At 39.8% G+C, this 23,597-nt stretch overlaps 1 protein-coding gene across 7 annotated transcripts in view; it reads left to right on the top strand.

The window, feature by feature from the left end:
- The first annotated feature begins 359 nt into the window (after nucleotides 1-359).
- Nucleotides 360-23,597, top strand: part of FAM110B (family with sequence similarity 110 member B) — a 167,892-nt gene continuing 144,654 nt past the window's right edge. For 6 of the 7 annotated variants that reach the window (XR_008550653.1, XR_005124276.2, XM_054692260.1 and 3 more), the window contains exon 1: nucleotides 360-701. The gene's annotated coding sequence lies outside the window, so the exon portion shown is untranslated. Of the gene's footprint in view, nucleotides 702-15,981; nucleotides 16,428-23,597 lie in introns of those variants that run through there. The other variant, XM_054692257.1, reaches the window with a different exon arrangement.

The raw sequence follows: 23,597 nt of genomic DNA, 5'->3' as shown, positions 1-23,597 counted from the left end.
GCTGTCAGCCGACAGAAACTGTGGTCAGGTACCCAGAACTGGAATGGATTGACTTCCAGGTAGGGTTATGGCATCCATGAAGCTTGCTCTTGGTGTCTTGTGCTGTGTGATCCTGGGTTTCTTGGTTGTTAAGACCTAGAGGATTATTCACCCCATGGGGTCAGGGTCCGGGTGCGGAGGGTTTTGAAGGTGGGGAGGGGTGGGAGTCGGAAGTGGATATGAGACCCTAGGAGGGACAGGTCCAGGAGTCCTGTGAAGGGAAGGGGGTGGGAACGGAAAAGGGGTGGCACGGGGAGGCGGGTGGGGACGGGGAGGGGGCGGGGCACTCTAGGGGCGTGCACACTCTACGGGGACACGCGCTCTCGGCCGCAGCAACTCGCTTCAAGTTCCCTCCCTCGATCTCCGGGGAAGCCTGGTTGAGCCCTCCCACTCGGTGAAGCCGAACCATCGCGGCCGCCGCCAGCCGGGGCCCTCCACGGCCGCGCGTCCTGGGCCAGCTCGGCCGACCCTGTTCGCTCTCTGCTCCTGGCTCTGCCGAGGCGGGTGAGGCTCTGCTGCCCCTGCCATCCGCGATCCGCTCCGCCGCGGCGCCGGCCGCGGGGACCCAGTCCCCAGCGGGCCCTGACTCCTCCTCTCCGCGGTACCTACGCGCCAGAGCCCGACTCGGGCCGCACATCTCGGGGTCGGGCTGCCCGGCGGAGGTAAGTCTGGGCCGGGGGCGGAGGCGAGGGGGCGCGATCCGGGTCGGGTGGCCGCGCCGCTCACCGACTACGGACAATGCCAAAGCGAGCGCGGGCGGAGTGAACCCGGGTCCCTGCCTGCAGCCTCCCTACCGGGCCTGGGTCTCACTCTACCCCGGCCTGGGGGCCGCACTGGCCAGAGTGACCGGGGCCGGCTTTCTGGGCCTCGAGGGCAGGCGCAGCGCCGCTGCCTTCCTTGTGCCGGCTGCGCGCTCGCCTGCGCGTCCCGGGCCGGGCGCGGAAGCTGGGCACTGCCGCCGGGGCCGGGCCGGGGACACTGGCCGCGCTGCGGTCAGCGAGTGGCTTGCAGGCGGGAACCCTGGTGTTCGAAAGCCCATCTGCTGGTTGCTGCTAAGGAATAGGGTCGGGGAGGGACGGGGACTCCACTCAGCTACGTTTCCTTGAATGGGCTCTAATCTAGGGTGCAAAATATCTTGGGAGTATCAGTTATCTCCTAATCCCTGGCTAAGAGTTCTTGCAACAAATGCAGATTCTGAGACTCTGAAAGTTTGTGTTTGGTTTATCCCTTCCCGCTCCACCCAAGGGCTCAATTGTCTCGACTTTCTTTGAAAGCATACAGAATGGAAATAAAATTAAATTATCCGTGGCTCACCGGTGCCCCCATCACTCAGCGGAGCTCATAACTTGCAACAAAGCACATGTAGCCTGTGGGAAGCCGCTGGTGCCTGCTGCCCAGCCCAGTGCCCTTTGATTGTTAGAATTGGAGCTGCACAGTGTAAATGGCTGTGACAGTTCTCCCTCTATGCGGGTTTTGGGGGGTTGGGGGTTGGGGTGAAGCGGAGATTACTTTGCTATAGGCATACATTGCTCTGGAAAGTGGAAAGAAAACACCTGGTGCCTGACTTTTTAACCCTTTCAAAGGTTGTTCAGAATTGCTGAGCCACACACGCACAAATAAGCAGGCATCCTTGTCTAGGATACAGGCAAACTCGGTTTTTCCTCACTGCTGAGTCCTGTACAAAAATGTGGCACACATCTGTGACAACATTGGTATTGCCGGCACCATAAGGACTACTAACTGGTTTGTTTTTAGTGCAGGCCAATGTGATAGTAGCATTTTCACAATATGAATAGTATGACTTCCATTTACCCTGTTGGCACTGAGGATGTTTATTTAGTATTTTCCTCTCAATATACATTTAAGTATGGGAAATGCCTGCATTGCCTTGTACTTATTTTGTGACATCATGACCCCTGGTCATTCAGATGAGCTATTTATTAAACATAGTTGTTTAAACAGAAGAACGAGCTAATGGTTTGCCAGAATTCTTTGTGGCAACTAACAGTCCATTGATGCACTTTATGGTATTTAATCTATGGTGTTACTATAGCACATACAACAGTAAAATCACTTACTGAGCTGGGAGGTAGTGATGCTTTATCAACCTGATAATCTGTAAAATTCTAATAGTTGTGGCTGGAACACAGTGCTAGGTAAGTGCCAACTAGTTTAATTTTTATTATTAATCCATGTGTTTTCTTTTTTTTTTTCTGTTTGGAAAAATAAATAATCTTTTAAATCATGGCTATTTTAAGTCTGGTTTAATTTTAAACAGAATTGAGGTTGGATTATTGTTTTGCTTACAACTGACTAACAAGCTGTTCTGCATATTTGTCCCAGGCAATGTAAAGGGTGATTTAGTAAATCTGAGGAAGGTGAGGTTGGGAAACTTGGTTAGGGCAAGGCTGTAGTCCTGAACATGTCCAGGTACGTTTCATAATAAGGAGATCTAAGTATACTTAAGGACCTAATTGTGTAAGGAGAAGCCTAGATGTTAGTGGAAACCTGGACTCTGAACCTCATCCCCAAATTCCCTTGTTCTCTAGGTTAGAATAATACCTGCAATTCCTAGTTGGAGAAAGAAAAAAAAAATAAAAGCGTCTCACAACAGTTAGGTTACTCCCACTGTGTTAAAAGATGATAAAAGGTAAACATATGGACTGTGTATGTATCCACCAGAATGTATAATTCTTACTTGTGCTTTCAAATCTTTAGAGTAAGGTTTATAGCCTAACCTGATAAGATAAATTAAAATGATTTACTTAACTTACTGCGTATCAATAAGTTAAGCCAAAAAATTATGTTTGGCTATCTAGTTATTTTAAAAGGTTGTCAGCAAGTTTGCTTTCATTTTGAGATGCTCCCTCACCCCCATTTAACTTTAAAGCGACATCTTTTCCATTCCTAAACGGTTTATTTAGGTAAGCAAAGGCATTGCCTTAACTCTTGGCGCCCTGCAGAACCTGTGCGGCTGTAGCACGGGCTGACAGTAGATGGCGCTGTGGACAATGCTGCAGGAGGAGGCGCTTGTGTGGTCGAGTTGATCATATTGATTTAGCAATCCCATTGCTTGCCTTTGCCCAAAATACACTTTCACCACACAGACATTGTCTAACAGTCTTTTTGGGAATAAACGCCTAAAAAAGTTTGCCCTTTGAGATATCTGCTTTTTAAATATATTTAGTTCACCAGATTTTTTTCTCTGAAAGCCATCGTATTTCAGGTGTTAGAAAAACATTGCTTGTAAAAAGATAGTTTGTACCCATTTACTCTCATTTTCCCTTAATAAGTAAGATTGGTCTATCTGAAGTTAGGGGGTCTCCAATAAACCTGGGCATTTTTTTCAACGTTTAACTTAACTTAAAGGAAAAAGGAACCAATAAGGAACCTGCTCACATCTTGACTTATACAGCTGTCTAAAGTGGGTTTTCATTTGCTCTTTCACCATTTTTCTGACTCCTCATATGATGTAATGAGAATCCACATTCAGGGTGAAGACTGAAGATCTGTAAAGCCATGACTCATTCAAGAAAAACATATTCATTCTATTCAGGAAAGGCACCAAGGGTAGAAAGTGATAAATGCACTCAGAAGAAAGGTTTTCTGGGATGTAATGGAAGTCATCCTTGTAGGTGGGCTCTGGGACACTCCCAGTCACAGGCAGTAGGGGGCGTTCTCTTTGCCCTTCACAGGAGAATTGCCCTTACCAGCTTTGTGCAGATGAGGTGAGGTGTCCTCCCTGAGTCACCTAGGTAATAGGTAGCAAAGCTGTGACTGAAACCTAGGGGTATGTTCCCCTGGAACGCTGCATCTTTCCATGTGGAATAACCTCTCACTTTCTTTTGGTGTTTGAGACCAACAGATCTCTTCTTCCTAATTCAGTGGCATGCTTTGAATTTCTTGGGCAGCATTTCGTCATTACAGAATCCAAAATGCAGAGGAAATTTAAGTTCCTAATTAAGTTCTTAGTAAGTTTTTAATTTTCAGAGGAAAATTCTGAAAATTCACAATACTTCGTTAAAGAAAGCTTATTTTAGGAGGGTCAAGGAGATGGAAGGCAGTTTTAGCTTCTTTGAACTACCTAAAACCCAATGCAAGTGGTCTAGATTATGAAGGAATAAAGAATATTGGTTGTTTTTGGCTTCATTATTACTCAGGTTATCTGGGGAAGTCCCAGCTCCCCTAACTTCCAGTGACTTTCTTTCTCTTGGTTTAAAAGAAATAAAAGTCTATAAATTTTGATCACTTAACTAAATCATTATGGTGATTAATGAAACATTGGGCCAAATCCCCATTCTGTTTATACATTCTGTTTTTTTCATTTTTACACTTTAGCCAGCCAGAGCCTAATGTAGTTTTTTTAATGGGTGATTTTTTTTCTATATTGAAAGCATTACAGATATATCAAAAAGTAATATTTGAATAATTTTTTCAAAGAACCCAAATTATTGCCCTTAATGTTTATTAAAGAAGTTAAACATAACATTGATTCTGAACTTTGAAAGGATAGCTTATGGGATGATTTGCATGGAAGATTTTGCAACCTACTAGTGGAGAATTTAGTTTTTTATTGTTCATAGATGTCATCATGCAAACAAATTAACTACATATAATTAAGATTTGAGCAAGGTGTCTCCACTGTTGCAGAATACATTTTCATCCTGTTTTTAAACCTGACTTTGTTCCTGCGTGATATTTTGCAATACAAAAAATAATGAACTTAAATCAAGCATGTGCTCATTGTGATAATGTAGGTTTCCTCCTACAGTGAAAAGGGACTCTGCGATTTTTACATTTTTAACATGGTGCAGTTTGAGTTTCATAAGCAGAATCAAACAAAAGCCCTCTAATTGAATATAGAAGCTTTTTTTAAAAAAACAAACTTTAGTGGTAAAGCAAATTACTTCCTTTTTCCTATACGTTTGGTGACAAAATTAGTGAACATGTGAATGATTAAACGATTATAAACTGACACTAAACCTGGGATTTTAAATTTGTACAAACTTTAGGGAGAAGTTCAAAGGAGAATACTCAGCAAAAGCAAGCAATATCTCATTTAGCAGATAGGTCTAGGAAAATGATAAGAATTCTGTAGGGTGTTTTATAAATTAGAACAAGATTGGTGGTTTTTGAAATTGTCCAGTTACAGATAAAGCTTTGAAAAAAGTTATTCAGAAGTAGATGGGATGTTTTTGGGTGGCTATGTTGTGACAGAAAGCTTTTTTTTACTCACAACCCCATTAGAAATTTGCTTCATTTTTTTTTTTTTAATTTTGTTTTTCAGGAGGAACCACAGATATGCTTCAAAATGATCATTCTTGCTAGTAATTTTTTTGTCTCATTGACTGCAAATGAATGAAATTATGTAAAGGAATATAGTTTTGTGATTTTTCTATTATGATAACGCTATTAAATATATATTTATAGAAGACCTGTTGTGTTCCAGGTCCAGGATAAGCAGTAGCCAGAGAGACAAAGTTCCTGCCTCTTTGAAGATTTACAATGTAAATAAGGGGAAATAATTAAAATATAGAAGTAAATGAAAACTTAAAGACATAATAAGCACAGACAAGAATGAGGATGGCATTCCTATCTGATCTTGGGGTACTGGGAGCCCCTCATCGAGGATGCTTGAGTTCAGACTCAAATGAAAAAAAGAGGCAAGGTTTGAAAGGTGTCTAGGTAGAGAGGTTGGCCTGTGTAAAGGCCCTGGGGTAGGAGGAACCTGCCTTTGTGTGGAACAGGAGAAAGCAGCAGAGGGACCAGCTCAGCAGGGCTGGGTAGGCCAGGAGGGGAGTCCCTATTTATTATACATGTAGTGGGAGATGTTAGATGGTGTAACACAGGGAGGTATAGGTTCTAATTTGTAGATATGGCAGCCCTCTGCCTGCCTGTGGAGAACGGGCCACTGGGAGAGAGTGCAAGTGTGGAGTTAGGAAGCTGTTGTGGTAACCAGTGCTGGGTGGGCTGAAGGAAAGCAAAGAAGATGGAGGTCCTGGCATTTGCAGGCTCACGTACCCAGAACTGGTCTTTGTAGGCGTCATTATTTTATTTACCACCAAGAAAGAAACTAACTTCCAGTTATACCATTGTGTACATTGTGTTACAGCCTCCCATTGTGACAGGGAGTCTGATTGCTGGAATCAGTGGGAAATCAGTGTGTTAAAATTGGTAAAATGTCATAGATTCTAGGGCTGAAACTGCCAATTTGTACTTTATGTTTTCATCTGATCAATACAAGTTGAACCCTCTATTTAGAAGAAGCTAGGGGTCATAGTAGTGGAATCACCTATCTCGCGATTGGAAGCTAGCAGAGAAAACTGCACGGGATATAAACAGTCTTGCTGATACTTTGAAAGGATCCAGAGATTCTGTTGCCACCAGGTACACTAAACCCTGTTGGTGTCAGAGGTCAGTAAAATTGGGTCAGCCTGGGTTTGTCAAGTCTCAGGGGAGTCAGACACTGTGTGCACATTCAGAACGGGTGGCAGATCCCAGGAGAATATCAAGCTTTGTTTCATTCACTTACACCATTGGGGACAGAATAAGCTAAGGGCTTGGTCATAGCCATAGGGATTCCAGGCCAGCAAAACAGTAAGAACCTTTTTGAGAAACAGAGATAGTGAAAGTTTTCTAGCCAAGTGTGTTGGGTGCAAAGACTTGCAAAGATCAGGCAGTTTACTGAGGTTTCTGAAGCTTCAGTTTTCTTACCTGTAAAATGTGTACAATTGCAGGACCTCCTTTATAAGATTGTTGTGAGGGTTAATTAAGACTATGCTTGCAAATTGCCCAGCACTTCACCAGGACTGGGGCCTTTGAAGGTTCCTGCCTCATGAGCTGTACACATGTTCCCTCTGTCTAGGTCTGTATCATACAGCACAGGACCCAACTCACTCAGGTTTACAGAGACCCACCTTGACCACTGAAGCTAAGGTAGCCCCTTCTTTAGCCACTCTTTTTCCTGTTGTCGTATTTTTTTTTTTTTATAGCCCTGATTCCTAACTGAGGTTGTGTGATTTGATTTGTTTTCCTGTCCTCTCTCCCAGTTGAAAGGGACTGAGTTGTGGAAGCTGTTGATCTGAGGTCCTCGTCTGTGGTCCTTGGAGGCACAGCTAAAAGGCCTATTCTCAAGCACTTTCTTCTCCTGACTGTTTTATGTGCTAAGACGTTACTGGTTTCCACTTGAGATTATATGTCTGAGGTCCAGTGGGCATCTTCCCAGCAGCCCTTGACGGAGTATTTTGGGGATTCAGGGATGCAGGAGAAGCAATGTTTATATTTGGAAACAGGTTTCTTGGAGTAGTAGGCCATGCTTGTTGTTTTACCCTGGTGTTTCATAGGGAGTCAGTTACTTCAAGCTTAGTGTCACTTGAGGCCTAACATCCGGCCACCTGACTCCTATAAAACCTCAGAGAAATGCCCCTAATTGAAAGTGCCTGATGCTGGCCCATCTGTACTCTGGCCACCTGGGAGGCCAGCACTGAACTTGGGGCTGAGACATCTGCTCAGTTAGCAGTTGGGACTGTGAGTTTCTAGCCCTTGGACCCCTGGTTTCTAAGTTACATCATGTTACTTTGGATCCCACGTCTCATTGTAATGACTTTTCTCAGAATTTTGATTTTGATGCTACTTGTACTTTTCAAAAGGAAATCATACTCATTTTAGAAATTAAAAAAAAAAATTGTAAATTCTACAGGCTTTGAAACTTTCATGGTGCTTGCTTGTTGACTACGGTCTTTGGGTCTGTTTAGTGAATAAAATGTGAAGACATTTTCAAACCCTTGGGTAGATACTCCGCAGTCAGGTTGTATGTGTATTTATTCACACACAAATGCAAACTTATATCACCTTCTTTCCCTTGTTACTGTGACCACTTGTGAGCAAAATAGATAGAAATTGGGCACTCAAAGGTATTGGGAAATATCAAAAAATCCTAACAGAATTTCTGTTTTGATTACATAGTTAGAACTAGATGAGTTATAAGGTTCATTGAATACTTGACAGTGAGTTGGGGATTTTAAAATTCTTTTCATCTATCCTTGGCCTGTGCTCATTCAAGTGATTAATTGTAATGTAATGTTGTGAGTTTTAAGAATCAGATTTTTTTAATTGTAATGTTGTGAGTTTTAAGAATCAGATTTTTCCCCCAATAAATGTATTTCTTTTTCAGTGACTATGAGAGAAGAGGAAAAATCATTGTTTTGATTATATATGACGATGTCATGTCTTCATAGCTTCTGTAGGTTTTTTCTAACCTGCAACATGAATTGGACATGGAGACATAAACCTTAAACCTTTAAATACTTTGGACAAAGTGACCATCATCTATGAGGAGGTGAACTGCCTGGCTAGTAATTTAGTTCTTTAATTTAGTGGAGATTATTTTTTCTGATTCTTATTAGTGAATTTGTATCTATAGGGGAGTATTATATTCATACTATTGCAGAGTGTTGGTGAGTTCTTGTCTCATGTCACGAAAACTGAGGTTATGGACTATGAGAAATGGGTTTTAGAGTCTATTCAGTAATAGGAAAGCAGAAAAGCTCCCTGCAGTGACAGGGAGGGGGCACCTGAATAGGTAGCCCCAAAATGCTCAAGACTAGTGTCTCTTATACCAAGTATGTAGTTCACTAAGGGGCCTCTAAAGTTTCATTTTTCTATAATATTTCTTTTGCTACTTTTCATTCTCCGTGAGACCTCTACCCTGTTTACCTACCCAGAATGTATCTCAATACCAGTGTAAACCAGAAAAGAATCATGGCCTAGCCACATTGTTTGGAAATCAGTGTTAAGTGAATTTTTCTTAGAAATGATGGAAGTCTAAAAGAGAGACAGGAGAGAGAGAGTGTGTGTTTGAAAGCCCCATCTTTCATATGAACTGTTCAGTAACCATGTTTTCCCAGCTACAAGAGGCTCAGACCTTGCCCCAATGTGTTCACGTGGCCTGATTTGCTAATCTGATTTCTCCTACAGAAATTTTCTTAGAATTTACTAGCACAGGACTGAACTGCTTTGGTAGTTAATCCCCCGTTGCTATTTCCACATGCCTTTCCCCAAGTAATTTCAGTGTGAAGCATTCAGCTGTCAAAAAACTCAGTCTGTCTTTGAACCTCTTCCAAAAGGTGTGTCAGTAGTTACTGAAAGTTAATGGAAAAGAAGCCACATTGCAAAACATTTTTAGTCAGCATACCAAGATGTTATCAAATATCTTTATATAAAATGTGTCTGAAATACTTAAATGTCTCTATTTTCATTTTATCAAATAGCATTTGTTACTCACATAGACTTTGTATTAGATTTCTCCAGAGAAACACAATCAGTAGCATCTCCATCTCTCTTCTATCTCTACCTCTGCTTATCTAAAAAAAAAAATTGTTATAATGAATTGACTTAGGTAATTTCGAAGACTGAGAGTCTGTCAACTGAGCACTGTCTGTCAACTGAGACACACAGAACTTTCACCCTGAGCACAGAAGAACAATGTCTCAGTTCAACCATTCAGGCAGATATCAAATATTTCTTTCTGCTTATTATTGTATTCAGGCCCTCAACAGATTAGATGAGGCCCACCCACGTTGGGAAAGGCAATTTGCTTTCCTCTACCCATTCAGTCTACCCATACAGATGTTAATCTCACCCAGAAAACACCTTCACAGATACACCCAGAAGTATTTTGCACCAAATATCTGGGCACCCCTGTGGCCCAGTCAAGTTGATGCATAAAATTAGCCACCACACATTTCTAATCAAAGTGTTATGGGAATTAAATAGACTGTATTAAAAGCATATTGTAAAACTTTTTTTCCAACCCTGTTTAAATGGTCGAAACCCAGGGTTTTAAGAACTGGGACCTGTTCTGAGCCCTGCTCCTCAGGAAGGCTTTCTCAGAAGTTCCTGACTAGCACTTTTTTCATGGACTCTACTTACTGCAGTATTTTATGATGTGCCCTTGGTTTTCTGACTGCCTCTTCAGTGAGACAAAGAGTTCATCAGAGATGGATTGCTGTTTCCATGTAAGTATTCTGACTCAGGGAGCACAGAGATGCGGTTGGAAATGGTGTTCATGAATGTGAGCAGGATGGGCTAAGTCTCCACTTTCAGCTTATTGCCAGCACAATTTACCTTTAAATTTGAAGTGACACAGTGGACTATGGTGGAGAACTGTGGTAATATACACATGAAGGGTGTGATCTTAGACCTCTAAATCATATGCAATGTTGTAAACCAGTGTTGCCTCAATTAAAAAACATATACATACGTATGCTTATGCAAGTGTGTATATATGATAAATAACATTTATTTTATATAAATTAAGTATTCTTATGCATATGTATTTCACATAAATATGCATGTGTATTTTGTATACATATTTCAGAAGAACTTAAAGTCCTCCAAAAAAGTGGAAAGGGATAGCAGTTACTCTGCCTAATTATCTTTCATTGACAGTTTCCACTTTTATGTGGTCTTCAGATTTCACTCAGGTAGGAAAATGTTTTGAAACTAGAAAACATGTTTTCTGGTTTCCACAGGAGACAGTTATTAGATTGTATGATGGAGATCATTTATTTCCCAACATAGTGAACAGAGGAAGGAATTGAGTGCTATATAATTGTTAAAGAACACTTAGATCATTGAATAAACTCTGGTTTTTCCTCTTTTAGCACATTCAATCAATCCTAATAATAATGATAATGATACTAAGTCACACCCTTACATAGCACTTATAATGTTTCTGCACTATTTTCAGCTCTTTGCAAATATTCTTTGTATTTCCTGATGGATCTGTCATCTCCTGGTTGAGATAGTTGATGCATTTCTACTTGTACATGATTTCAGCTTTGTTTTCTATGACATTCAGTTTCAAAAGGCAAAGAATTGTTCAGCTGTGTATAACTAAATAATTTCTCCAAGAATTCAATTTTAAGTTTACTGTTGACTTTTGAACATCATAGGTTTGAACTACCCCAGTCCACTTGCCTGTGATATTCTTTTTTCCATCCACGATTGGGCATTCCCAGATTCAACAAGTCATAGATATTGCTTCTTTGAATCCATGGATGTCAGAGCAGCATATAGAGTCAACTATAAGGAACTTGTGTATCCCTAGAATTTGGTATCCTGAGGTAGCAGGTGTCCTGAAACGCTGATACTAAGGGATTACTGTAGTTAATTTTGGGAGAGTCAGAAGTTACACACAGAATTTTGACTACACAAGGACACTGTCCTTAACCCCATCCCAACTCACAAGTTGTTCAAGGGACACCTGAACTTGTGTAGAATACTCTGGGCATTCCTAAGTATCCTCATCTGTTCATGTTTGGGGCAAGAGTTGATTTGAGACTAGAATTAACCACAGGCAGCAGTTTTGCACAAGGGACCTTGATGGTGGAGGATGACCTCTTGACTGGGCAGTGTGACCTTAGCAGAGTCCAGCAGGATAATGTATGTGTCTTTATTAGACCCAAGAAGAGCATTTTATCTAGAAACTTGAACTGTTAAGATGAAACTGGCTGGGACCAATGATCCGAAACTGTCTAGGGCCAAGAGCTAAAGTTCTCCCTTAGCATGTTTCACTGTTAGGATAGGCATGACATGCATAATGAAATTGTTTTTCAAAATCATTTAAGTTTTTGGACAGTGGGTATAGTAACTAGTGGGCTCTAGCAGCTGGGATGCCTGGTTTCCTAGTCAGTAAATACTTGAGTGCCTCTATGTGCCGGGGATCATGCTGCTACCTGGTTGGGTAGAAGTTAAGTCCTCACTCATCTTGAAGTTCTGCATGACCCTAAGTCCAGTGAGCCACATCTCCTAGAACTCCCTCTTCATCTTCAGTGCCACTTCTCTAGTTCTGGCCCCCAAGTATCTCATAAGTACATATCTGGTAGAAGAGACCTGATGTGCTACAGTGTTTCTGACCTTGTCCAGCTTCTGAAATAACCTGTTGCCTTTGTTTAAGGTCAGTGGACCTTATGAATGGGATCACATGCATGCCAGTAACTCCAGTGTTACCTCCTTGACATGGGGAATGCAGTGTTAAGGGGCACAGGTGCACCTATTTATTATAGGTGACAATAAAACTTTTTCTTTTTATTATCACTTCTTGGTACCTCCTTTCCCTCTTTGAAGAAACAGTAGTATAATAGGATTATTAATGTAATATTATTATATCTTACATTTTGATATGCAAAATAGCAAACTTCTATTAGAAACTTCTTTCTAGCAACAAAAAGATAAATTCCTCAAATCGTATGCATAGCAGCATGTAAGAAAATTTTATATGAGCTCATAGATTTTTAATAGCTGATATTCTGTGCTCGAATGAAGTAACAGTGTAGGAATCAGGAAAAGCTTGTATTTGGACAAGGGTGAATTATTTTCTCTGCATCTGAGCGGAGTTTAACACTAGACATGCTCCCCAAGAGCAGGAGAGGCTGCAGAGTGACAGCAGATAGACCAACATCCACCATTCTCCCTCCTGCCAGCTGATGCTTAACAGCGCATATTCACCTGATACTGAAATTAGGACTCTAGTTCCCTTTGATATTCCTTAGTCTTGGGCTTTCTCTCTGACTCTGCTTGGGTCCTCTGCATTCCTGGTGCACCGTCCACCTTTGTTCAGGCCTTGTTCATCTTTTCCTGTTTGGTCTCCCTGCCTCGGTCTTTTCCTTTTTCCCGCCTCTGCTGTATGACTCCAGGGTTTGCTGAGGTAGCACTCTGTTACATTGCTCAGCTGCTCCGAACTCTGGCTGTTTGTCCAGAACAAAGTCTTGTTACCACACCATTCTAGGTCTTCCTGGCCTGACCCCCGTGCCCCTCCGGTTCTTCCCTGGATGCCACTCTTCTTTGGCATCTGTTGTTTCCTCTTCCTGAAGTGTTCATTCAAATGCCTCTGCTTCAGGCAGTCCTGGTCATCCTAAAATGCTTTTATCGTTCCTCCTGTCTGCATATTTTCCTTGACCTTCCATAGTTTGAATGAAAAGAACAGAAGAAACAAGTCTTTGTGATGCATAGGGAACTTGAATTCAACAGCATGACAGTATGTCTAGGCCTTCCCACAAATGTATGGCTTGACAGGGATCTAAGTCATTCAAACTAGTACTATCTTGTGGTATCTGCTTCAGTTCTAAACCTCTGAGAGCACTTTGCATCTAGAGATTGAGGGATTGATCTCTTTGCTGCTTACAGAGTTTGAAAATGTTATCAAGGCACTGCTATTACTAATATCCTGAGAGATTATGAAGAAGCAAGATGTGCCAAGTTCAAGATCAATGCAATGATTCCTCATACAGTCCAAGAGATACTCGACCTCCGTTGTCCAATATGGTGGCCATACTGGGCACTCATGGCTGCTGAGCACTGTATATAGGCTAGTCTGAATTGAGATGTCCTGTATGTGTAAAATACAAACTAGATTTTTTAGATTTAATTATAAAAGAGAATGTAAAGTAACTTATGAATAATTTCTATTACATGTTGTAAACATAGTATTTTGGATTTATTGAATAAAGTATAAGTAATGTCAAAATGAATTTCACCCATTCCTTTTTAACTTTTAATATGGCTGCAAGAAAATTTAAAATAACATATATGGTTCACATTTGTGGTTTGTGTTGTATTTCCATGGGAGGATGCTGTTCTAGAATGCAACTCATTGGTTTTACTCTGGATTCTTGGCAGCATCCTAAAATATAGTGTTAAGCAGATGGTTGTGTATTTGAAGAAAAGGAAATTGTAATAACTAAAAGCAAGAACAGTTTCACTAAGAACAAATCATGCTAAGCTAACCTCATTTTTCTCTCGTAAGGTTACTAGCCTGGAATATCAGAACAGTTCTGGAGATTTATATTTGGATTTCTGTAATCCATTTGGAACATCCGATATGCTCCAGGACAATTTAGAGAACATAGAGCTGTGTTTGCTACTGTGACTGTGTCTGTAGCTGGTAGAACTCAGTTCTCAGAATATCTAATATTATTGTGTTAAGAACAGGCTGGGGGTTGCTCTTGGACTTCCCATAGACCTTGTTTCATTTCAGTGATATCAGGGAGCATAAACCAAGTTAATTTATGAGGAGGTCAAGTTCCGTTCTATTTTTGTGATCTGAAAGAAGGTTTGGTCACACCAGCCATGCTCTGCTGAATCATCTGAGCTCATTCATGCCCACTTCTGGTGTGCATGTATGCATAGGCACCACACTAGGTACTGGTAGCAAAGGTCTGTAATATATTGACCCTAACCTCAAAATTTTGCATAGGAGTAAAGGAAACCATTTAAATGCAATTGCAGACTATGGAAACACGTAGGCATGGGGTGCTGACAGTGCAGATGATATCACTGCACCTTGCACCTCTGCTATGTGTTGAGATTTGTCTTCATCTAGACATCTAACTTTTTGCACAAAGAATGCCTTAGGTGAACAGAGATCAAGATCGGGAAGATACTAGTGGTAATTTTCTTTTTTTAAAAAAGATTTATTTATTTATGCATACAAGAACTGGGGTACAGGCCAGAGGTGTGGTGGGGGTGGTGAGAGGATTCACCAGAGACAGAGTGGGGAACAGAAAAGGCGATTGACTAAAATACTCTGCTGAGGGGAGCAGTGGGCGAGTCAGGAGAGGCCTGCTGTGCCATGTGGGCAGCTCCCTGGCTGACCTGGTATTGAACTTGTGCTGCAGAGGCTGTGGACAGCTTCATAGGTTGCGTCTTAACCCCTTGCACCACCAGGGAGGCCCCTAGCAGTGATTTTCTTTTAATTTACTATAGTGGAGATTCTATTATTTTTTTGTTTTAAATTCATTTTCTATATATTTTACATCACTGTTCTTTTTTTCTTTACAATGTTTGCTTTCTTTTCTCAGGTATTGTCAATTATTTTGCCTAAAGTTTATTGTTGATCGTCAAATTATTTGTCTTGAATGTCTTGTGACAAATTGTTAAATTGTAGAGCCCTTTGTGTGGAACCACCCAGGAAGTGAAAACACCTCTGCCCAGATACCAGCAGAGTTGTGTAACTGTCTCTAGAATATCCTTCAATGAGAGTGAAGTCCAGTCCTCATCCTGAGAGGGTCTAAGAGAACTCTTTGCCACCTCACTTTGCAAATTCTGCTTGGAAAAACTCATCTTGACTTTTGTGGTTTTACTCAATCCATGCGTAGAGTTGTCTTCAAACTACTGTTTCTCGAAGTACATCTTGGTTTTGCCCATAAGATACCTCCTGGGCTGCAGCAAGATAGGAATAGACAATTCTGTGCTTTGATCAGGGTTTCTGAACTTTAGTGGGAAGTTAGTATCTACTGAGCGTTTAACAATTTAAGAGGCTTGTTTATTCTGGAAGATTCTTTTATGAATTAGCCATAGACTACTTTAGTTTAGAATTGAGGGGAGTAGGTAGCTCTTGGCAACAGTTTGGTTGACCATGTTGAAATGACTTTTGTGTGGTGGACAGTTAACAAATTGTGTGTTCTGCAAATAGTGGAACAAGACCCATGAGGGAAAGAGAGGCAGGTTTTAACTTCATGTGTGATGAGATGTGACCCTGTCCAGAATTGTTGTTGGGATGAGCACAGGGATTTAGAGAAGACTAAACAGTCTGACTAAACTGAGGCAGAGATTGTTTTCATTCTGATATGTATCAGCTTCATACATAACCTTCCCTTGCTGTTGCTGTTTTTTTTTTCTTTTTTTTTTTATAATAAATTTTATTTTTATATTCCCCATACAATTGCAACCCTCCCATTCTGACCCCAATCCCTCCCCTCCCGCCCCCACCCCCCAAAAAGTGTCTCTGGTTCATAGTTTTTTGTTGATTTTGATTTTCACTTTCTTATAGTTATTCATTTTCCTGGTCCCTTATTTAAGTTTTCTAGATTCCTGCTATGAGTGAGACCATCCGGTATTTTTCTTTTTCTTTTTGGCTTATTTCACTGAGCATGATCCCTTCCAGTGCCATCCATGTTGCTGCAAATTGCATGTGTTTATCTTTTTTGAACATCTTTTTAACTTCTTTGGGGTTTATTTCATCAGGACTTACAAGCTCTGCTGTGGCTCCACAGTAGAATTCACAGAGTCTATTCATGGTGTTCTCTCAGGAGCACAGTGTTGGAAAATAAGGTCATGTCTCTCTTTAACACTGAAATAAACTGATAAATGCATGTAAGGAGAGGAGTGAAGTAGCTGGCCTTCGGTTTTGGAACAATTGTTACCATGCTGGGAATGTGAGTGGAATCTGCGCCACCTGGGAACAGGGAATTTGTGTGCATCAGGATCCTGGCAGTTTGATTCTTGCCTTCTGTTCTCTGAGGCTGGGAAAGGCCCAGGCAAAGTGGGAACAATCAGAGCTAACTTGGCATAGAAGATGTAAAGTCTTCCCGCAAAGGGCCTTCAAGGTAACTTACTCTAGTGGTTTACATTGTGAATGAACCCTGGGAGAACCCCTGTGATTTTGTAGTGTTCTGGGCCCCTCTCTTATGAGTGGAGGTTGGGGAAAATGCTCTTGTATCCCTAAGGTAATAATGATGCACAGGTGGCTTCAGGAGCTTGATCCGGGTCGGGGGTTGACAACTGCAGCACGCCATCGTCACCTACGGGGCCAAAAAACCATAAATTACCCATCTGTCCCCACAGTTTCTGTTCCTTAGGGGCCTCTGAGAACGTGTATTTTTAACTTGTTTCCTGGGGATGATGAATCTCTGTTGTGAGTAAGGTCTTCAAATTAGAGATGCCTGGTGCTAAATTTGAGAGTCCCTGGTCACAGTAAACTTTGCTAGGCCCTGAACAAGAGGGAGGGTGATTGAAGGCTTTGTATGGAAAATGCTGTGAAGGACTGAAAGTATTATAAAAGCTCTCCCTCGAAGACTTTCTGTACTGATACAGCCTTTATCTACATGATTTTTAATATAACACTTCGGCTTAATAAACCAAGTGTCTGTATGCTTTTCCCTAATCATTTATTGTTTATAGTTCATATGAGTTCACATATTTACTATGTCAGTTCAATTGTGATTTGCTTGGGGGGTACCATTTATTAAACACTTATAAGCAAAACTATATTTTTCATATTTTATTTTAAAATAAAAATTTTAATGGAAATCTGTTTCCAGAGCATATACAGTTTTTGACAAAAATATTCTCAAATATAGTGTTTATAAGAAATCTTTGTTAACCTAATGAAAAGTGTACTAATTTCCTTACATTTAAAAAAATGTTTTTATGAGGTAATTTCCTTTTTGGAATTTTAATTTTATTTTTTAGCTGATATGTTGATATTTGTCTTTATTTGGCTTGTTTATTTTTTGGTTAACGGTACAAAAAATTACATTCTTAGAACTCAACAACAAAAGATTGTAGACACTGTTAAACTGAAAAAAATCTCAAATCAAGATCATTTCTAAATTTAACGGTAGATCCTTAGTAAAAATGTCCTCAGTAAACTAAAAGTTACAAGGATTTAAAGTGAAATCTCATGGAGTGGGTGTTTTATAATTAAAATAAGCCTTTCTCTTTGGAAACAAATTTAACTTACAGAATACTGAGCTATTTATTTTTTGATTATTTAATTCATTCTGTATCTATGGTTTAATTATATAGTTGACCTATTAATATAGATGCCTCACAAAACAGAAACTCGGGTATCTTTTAAATAATTTTAGACTCTGAGAAATCTGATGTCTCTTTGGTGAGTATGGTCAGAGGGAATAAGAACGTGTATTCTCTGTGCCTCTGATGATTTTTAAAATCTATTTTAGATATATGTTTCTATGGGACAAAAGGAGTGTTGAAGTAAAATCTATATCACCTATTGTTGCATAGCAAATGATACTGACACTTTGTGGCTCAAAATGGTAAATATTTCCCGTCTTCACATTTTCATGGTATTTGGTGTCTCAGAAATCTACAGTTAAGGTGTTGCTGGGGCTGTGGTCACCTGGAGGCTGGATGGGGCCTGGAGGAGATCCGCTAGGTCTCGGGTGAGAGGGTGCTTGCTGTGGGTGATGGGGGTGGGGCATCTCCTTGTTCTATTTGAACTATTTCTATTATAGATCAAATTCTTAGCCAGGGAAGTGCCTGAAGGATGATCATTCATAGTGTCCCAGATTGATTCACCACCCACCTCTATGGATTTAGCAAGTTTTGCCTGAGGTGCTGCCTGGTACCAGGAATTACATCATGTTCTAAGACCCCCAGGAGCTTATGATCCACCAGGGAGACATCTCAGCCCAGGAGAATTTGGTATGGTGCACAAAATGTGCTCAGCCTAAAAGGTGGGGGTGGGAATGTGTCCTGGGAGATTTTCTTGGAGGTCAGATCTGAGCTGAGTCAGATCTGGGAGTGGGAAATTTGGGGAGAAGTTCAGGGGGAAATTCTAACCAGATAGGATAGACCAAGGTAAGGAGCAGCACGGCTTGGCACATTAGGGGCACTTCAGCCATTTGGTATTGCGATGTAAAGTGAAATGTCTGGAGGAAGATTTCAGAGATGGAGACAATTATGTGGAAGGTAGTGGAGTTTGGCCTTCATCCTGGAGACTCTGTTTCTGCACTTGGGTGCACGGTCACATTGCCTGTTTTGAGTATTTTTGAGCACCTGATAAGGTTAAGGCATTATACTGCTTTACAGACTCCTGCAAAGTGGAGATGTCTGTTTTATAGATGAGACACTGGTTGTGAAAGGTTGACTTAATAAGCAAGAACACGTAACTAGTGAGTGTAGGGCTGAGCATTTATCTGCATCCATGTGAAAACCTAAAGGTAGAGTTAAAATGGAACTGACTTTTCATAAGAATCACATGAGACATATAACTAACAATTTCAGTGCCCTACCTTTACCTGTCTCTAGTGTAAGGGCTTCAGTTGGTACTTAGTGTTGGTGAAATTAAGAACTTAGCTTTAGGCTTGAACTTTACTTCAGTGTAAGTAAGGGAATTGGGGGGAAAGGGGTGCAGTCTCTTTTGTGTATCTTTGGCACGAAGACCAAATAATTATTTATTGGGAGAACCCTGACATTATAGCAATATTTTCTTTAAAGAAATTTCCACAGTCTCTGAAAAATAAATTGTGACTGAATTTATCCATAGCCTAGAGTCTTAGAAACCAACACAGCATCTGATTTTTGATTATTTGATTTGATATTTCCTTTAACTGAGTAATGTGCATTTATCTACATCACATTTCTTTTATTTTCAGTGAGTAAAAGAGGGGTAGTTAATACTTGTAGTGGACTAAAAGGTGAGAAATACCTGCATACATGGGCCCAGACCATTATTAATGTTCTGGTATTCCCTAGGACTGGAGAAAACCATAAAGAATAGAATTCCTAAGAATTTTTCACAAAGAGTACTTTTCTGTCCAGCTGCATTTTAAAAACCACTGCAGTAGGCACTTCACATGTTTCAGATCATTATAGCCTCAGAACCAAAACAGTCAGGATTATAGAACATGCAGTTTATTTATAAAAGAACACTAATTAATCTCATTCTAAATACTCAAATGTATTCACATTTTCTAGATACTTATAATTTATTTTTTGTGTAAATGTTCTATCACTTATTGAGTTCATAATGCTAAAAAGCTTAAGCCATGGTTGTCTATTTTTGCTTCATTTAGTTTGAAGCTTTCAATCAGGCACATACTCACATTTAGAAATCTTAATGTTTTGTGCAAAAATGACTCTAAACTATGTAATGATCATTCCTTATCTCTGGGGATGTCTTGTCTTGAAGTGTGCTTTATCTGATAATAAAGTAGCCGTATCAGTTTCCTATGATTAGTATTTGTTAGTGCATATATATTATATATGTGTGTACACACACACACACACCATGATATATATGTAATATATATAGTATATTTTATATGCGTGTATATGTTTTAAATATAAATATGTTTTCCATTCTTATTTTTAATATTTCTAATCTACAATAAAGTGGTCTCTTGTAAATATAGAGTTAGGAATTCCTTATTAAAAATTATTTATTTATGCATACAAGATCTGGGGTACAGGCAAGAGGTGCAGGAGGTAAGAGGATTCACCAGAGACAAAGTAGGGAGTAGAACAGGCACATTGACTGAAATACACTGCTGAGGGAAGCAGCGGGTGAGACAGGAGAGGTCCGCTGTACCATGTGGGTAGCTCCCTGACCAGGAATCAAATTGATACTGCAGTGGCTGCAGATAGCTTCATAGTTCTGTGACTTATCCCCTTGTGCCACCAGGGAGGCCCCAGGAGTTCCTTTTTTATCTAATCTCAACAAACTTATGTTTAACTGAAAGTTTTCTCCATTTATATTTAGTGTGATTGTTAGGTTGATTTTAAGTCCGCTTTGTTATTATTTGTATTCTGTTAGCTTAATGTGTTTGTTTCTTCTTTCCTGACTCACTTTGAATTAATCAAGTAAGTTGTGGTATGTTATTTTACCTCCTTGGCTTTGTGTCAGTCTTTGATTTTATTTTTCACTGGTTGCTCTAGGGAAACAGACAGACAGATACTCCACTATTTTGAATTAATAGTATTGCTTTATATTTAATGTCACTAATCTTGCAATTGTTTATATTTCTGCAATCATTTGTGCTGTTACATTTTATTTCTAAATAAAGCCCACAATATAGTATTGTTACTTTATAAGCAAACTGAATGAAACCTTTGTTGGATTGATACCAACAGAATAGGGCATTTGAATGGCAACACAAGATAAAATCAAATGTTGTTTATAGTACTTGTCTTATTTATTTATTTTGTGTACAAGTACTGGGGTCTAGGCCAGAGGTGCGGGGGGTGAGAGGATTCACCAGAGACAGAGTTGGGAGCAGAACAGGGAGATTTACTAGAATACACTACTGGGGGGAGCAGCGGGCAAGACAGGAGACAGGAGAGGTCTTCTGCACCACTTGTGGGTTAGCTCCCTGGCTTGGGATCGAACTCAAGCCAAAGTGGTTATAGTGCTGAGACTTAACCCCTAGGCCACCGTGGAGGCCCACTAAGTCTTGTCTTGAAACAAAGTCCTTTTCAGTTATGCAACTGCACAGTCAAATGTAAGTCAAAAAACAGGAAGAGTTAAAGATGTATTGGTTGGTCTGGGCTGCTGTAACAAATTTACCACAGAATGAATGGATAGCTTAAACAACACATGCTTCTCTCTCACAGTTCTGGAGCCCAGGACATTCAAGATCAAAGTGTGGGAAGATCTGGTATCTCAAAAAAGGCCTGCTTTCTGTTTCCCACTGTGTCCTCAAGTGGTGGAAGGGACAAGGAAGTTCTCTTGGGTCCTTTATATAAGGGCACAAATCCCACATAAGGGCTCCATCCTCACAACCCAGTCAAAACTCCCAAATGTCCCATTTGTTAATACCATCTCACACTAACTTAAGATTTCATCATATGAATTTTCTGGAAGCATTCAATCCACTGCAAAAGCATTACTACTAATGGATGAAATGTAATTGGTTATAAGCAATTATTATTGCTTCAGTTTCCATGCTAATGGTGTTAAATGAATTGTGGTTTAATATTCAGAGCAACCCTGTGTAGAAGTGAGATTCATTTTTAGGATTGACTGCAAAACATACATTCCTTTAACTACTAAATTATAAATCTCACCTTGTTTAATTACTTTTTAAAAATGATTAATAAATATATCTTTTATATGTCAGATTTTCCTGTCAACGAGTTTTTAAGCAACCAGTGCTTTTATCCAGTATCTTCTTTATTGTGGACATTGATTTGAAAATGTATCATGATGGACATAAAATAACTTGAAGACTGTGTTTGTGAAACATATAATTTAGTTGGGGAAGACATAAAACAGCCAAATAACCAAATCATGTTATAAAATGTCATGTAATAAATGCTATATTTTTGGAACAAGTTGTATTTTCATCATGCATTTTAGTATAAAATTAAGATAGCATAGTTGCCTTAAATATCATGGAGCCATTAATTTGAAGCTTATTTGTAATGTCAGTATTTCCTGGCCAGTCATTTATATGGACCTTAATTTCCTGAGTCCTTAAAGATAGTGTATATCAGACATTAGGTATGAAAAGCTCAATCCTCCATGAATTCTTATCCTTACTTTACAGAAGGTAGCCAGGTAGCCTGGCTCACACCTTCCATTCCTGAGGCAGGGGAAGGGGATGTAGCATTGAAGGTTTCAGGGGTGCACTAGCAAGAAGAATGATGTGAGCAGTGTTCTGTGGCACTTTGATACAATCTTTCTGAATCCTGCTGGTGCAGTTAGCTCTTGCTTTTATAAACATGATTTATATTTAGTCCAGTCATTCACAAGAGCTTCTGTGGTGAAAAGCACCTGGCTCTACATTTCTATTCTGAAGGCTAACACTTTCCTGAGACTTGAGAAGTGAGGCGTGCCCTCTGGACACATATAGCATGAGGAAATTTGAGGGCTCATGCTAAGTGAAATAAACCAGCCACAAAAGGGCAAAAGTATGAAATAATTAACAGTCATCACATCCATAGAGCCAGAAAGTAGAATGGTTGTGGGATTGGGGAGAGGAGAACAGGTAATTAATGTTTAAAGGGTGCAGAATTTCATTTCTGCCCAATGACAAGTTCTGGAGATAGATAATAGGACAGCCCTGTGAATGTGCATAGTGACAGGAAACTGTATACTTAGAAGTGATAAAGATGGTAAATTTTATATGTATCCTACCACAATTAAAAAATGTGAAAAAATAAATAAGAATGAATGTATAAAAAATAAAGAAAAATAAGAAAAGATCAAAAACCTAGTGTGTTTTGAAAAAGTTTATTAAGAAAATAGATTCATAAATAAAAAATGTGATAATATAATAAATGCATCTGAATAAAGTAGTGTATCAGTATCAGGGAAATAAGTGCCCAGCAGATATATTATTTTTGTTAACATTATGCCTAATTCGCTTTGGATAGCAGAAAATACCAGAGTTGATGTTGGCAATGTAGTTGCTTATTCATGAGATGAATAGCTTTTTTTAGAGAAAGCTAAAAGGAGAGATCCTTTCCTCTGAAATTATTGCCACCTGCTTTGGAAGGCACTTTAAGGAGACTCCACTTACACTTCTCACCTAGACAGGGGAGACCCAAACCTCAACGCTGGTAAACAGAAATTTGGCTCTGGAGGATCAAAAAAAGTATGGAAAATCCATGCCTGTGCTTGCAGAGCATAGGGACCCTGGTGTTTTTCAAACAGCTTACATGATACATAGTGTCCAGTATTGGATATATCATGGATACTAATTTTTTAAGGGAAAAAAAAGGATACTTGAATATCATCAAAACTCTGATGCCTGAAAGGATGGAAAATTGCCATTTTAAAATCATAGCAAAAAAATTATTGATTTAATTTACTGGCACAATATTCTAGGATTATTTACACTACATAGTATAATTTCTATTTTTAATCTCTCAACCAACATAGTGACTTATTTAATAATTATTGAAAATAATAATTAATAGTAGTAGAATTGCCATATGATCTAGCAATTCCATTTCTGAGTATATGTCCAAAAGAATTGAAAGTAGGGTCAAAGGAGATATTTGTGCACCTTTGGTCATTGTAGCGT

This window comes from Talpa occidentalis, unplaced genomic scaffold (assembly GCF_014898055.3).
Source record: "Talpa occidentalis isolate TD23 unplaced genomic scaffold, MPIMG_talOcc4v2.1, whole genome shotgun sequence".
Classification (NCBI taxonomy): domain Eukaryota; kingdom Metazoa; phylum Chordata; class Mammalia; order Eulipotyphla; family Talpidae; genus Talpa; species Talpa occidentalis.
Note: the sequence above shows the minus strand (reverse complement) of the source record. Positions and strands in the feature narration are given on the sequence as shown.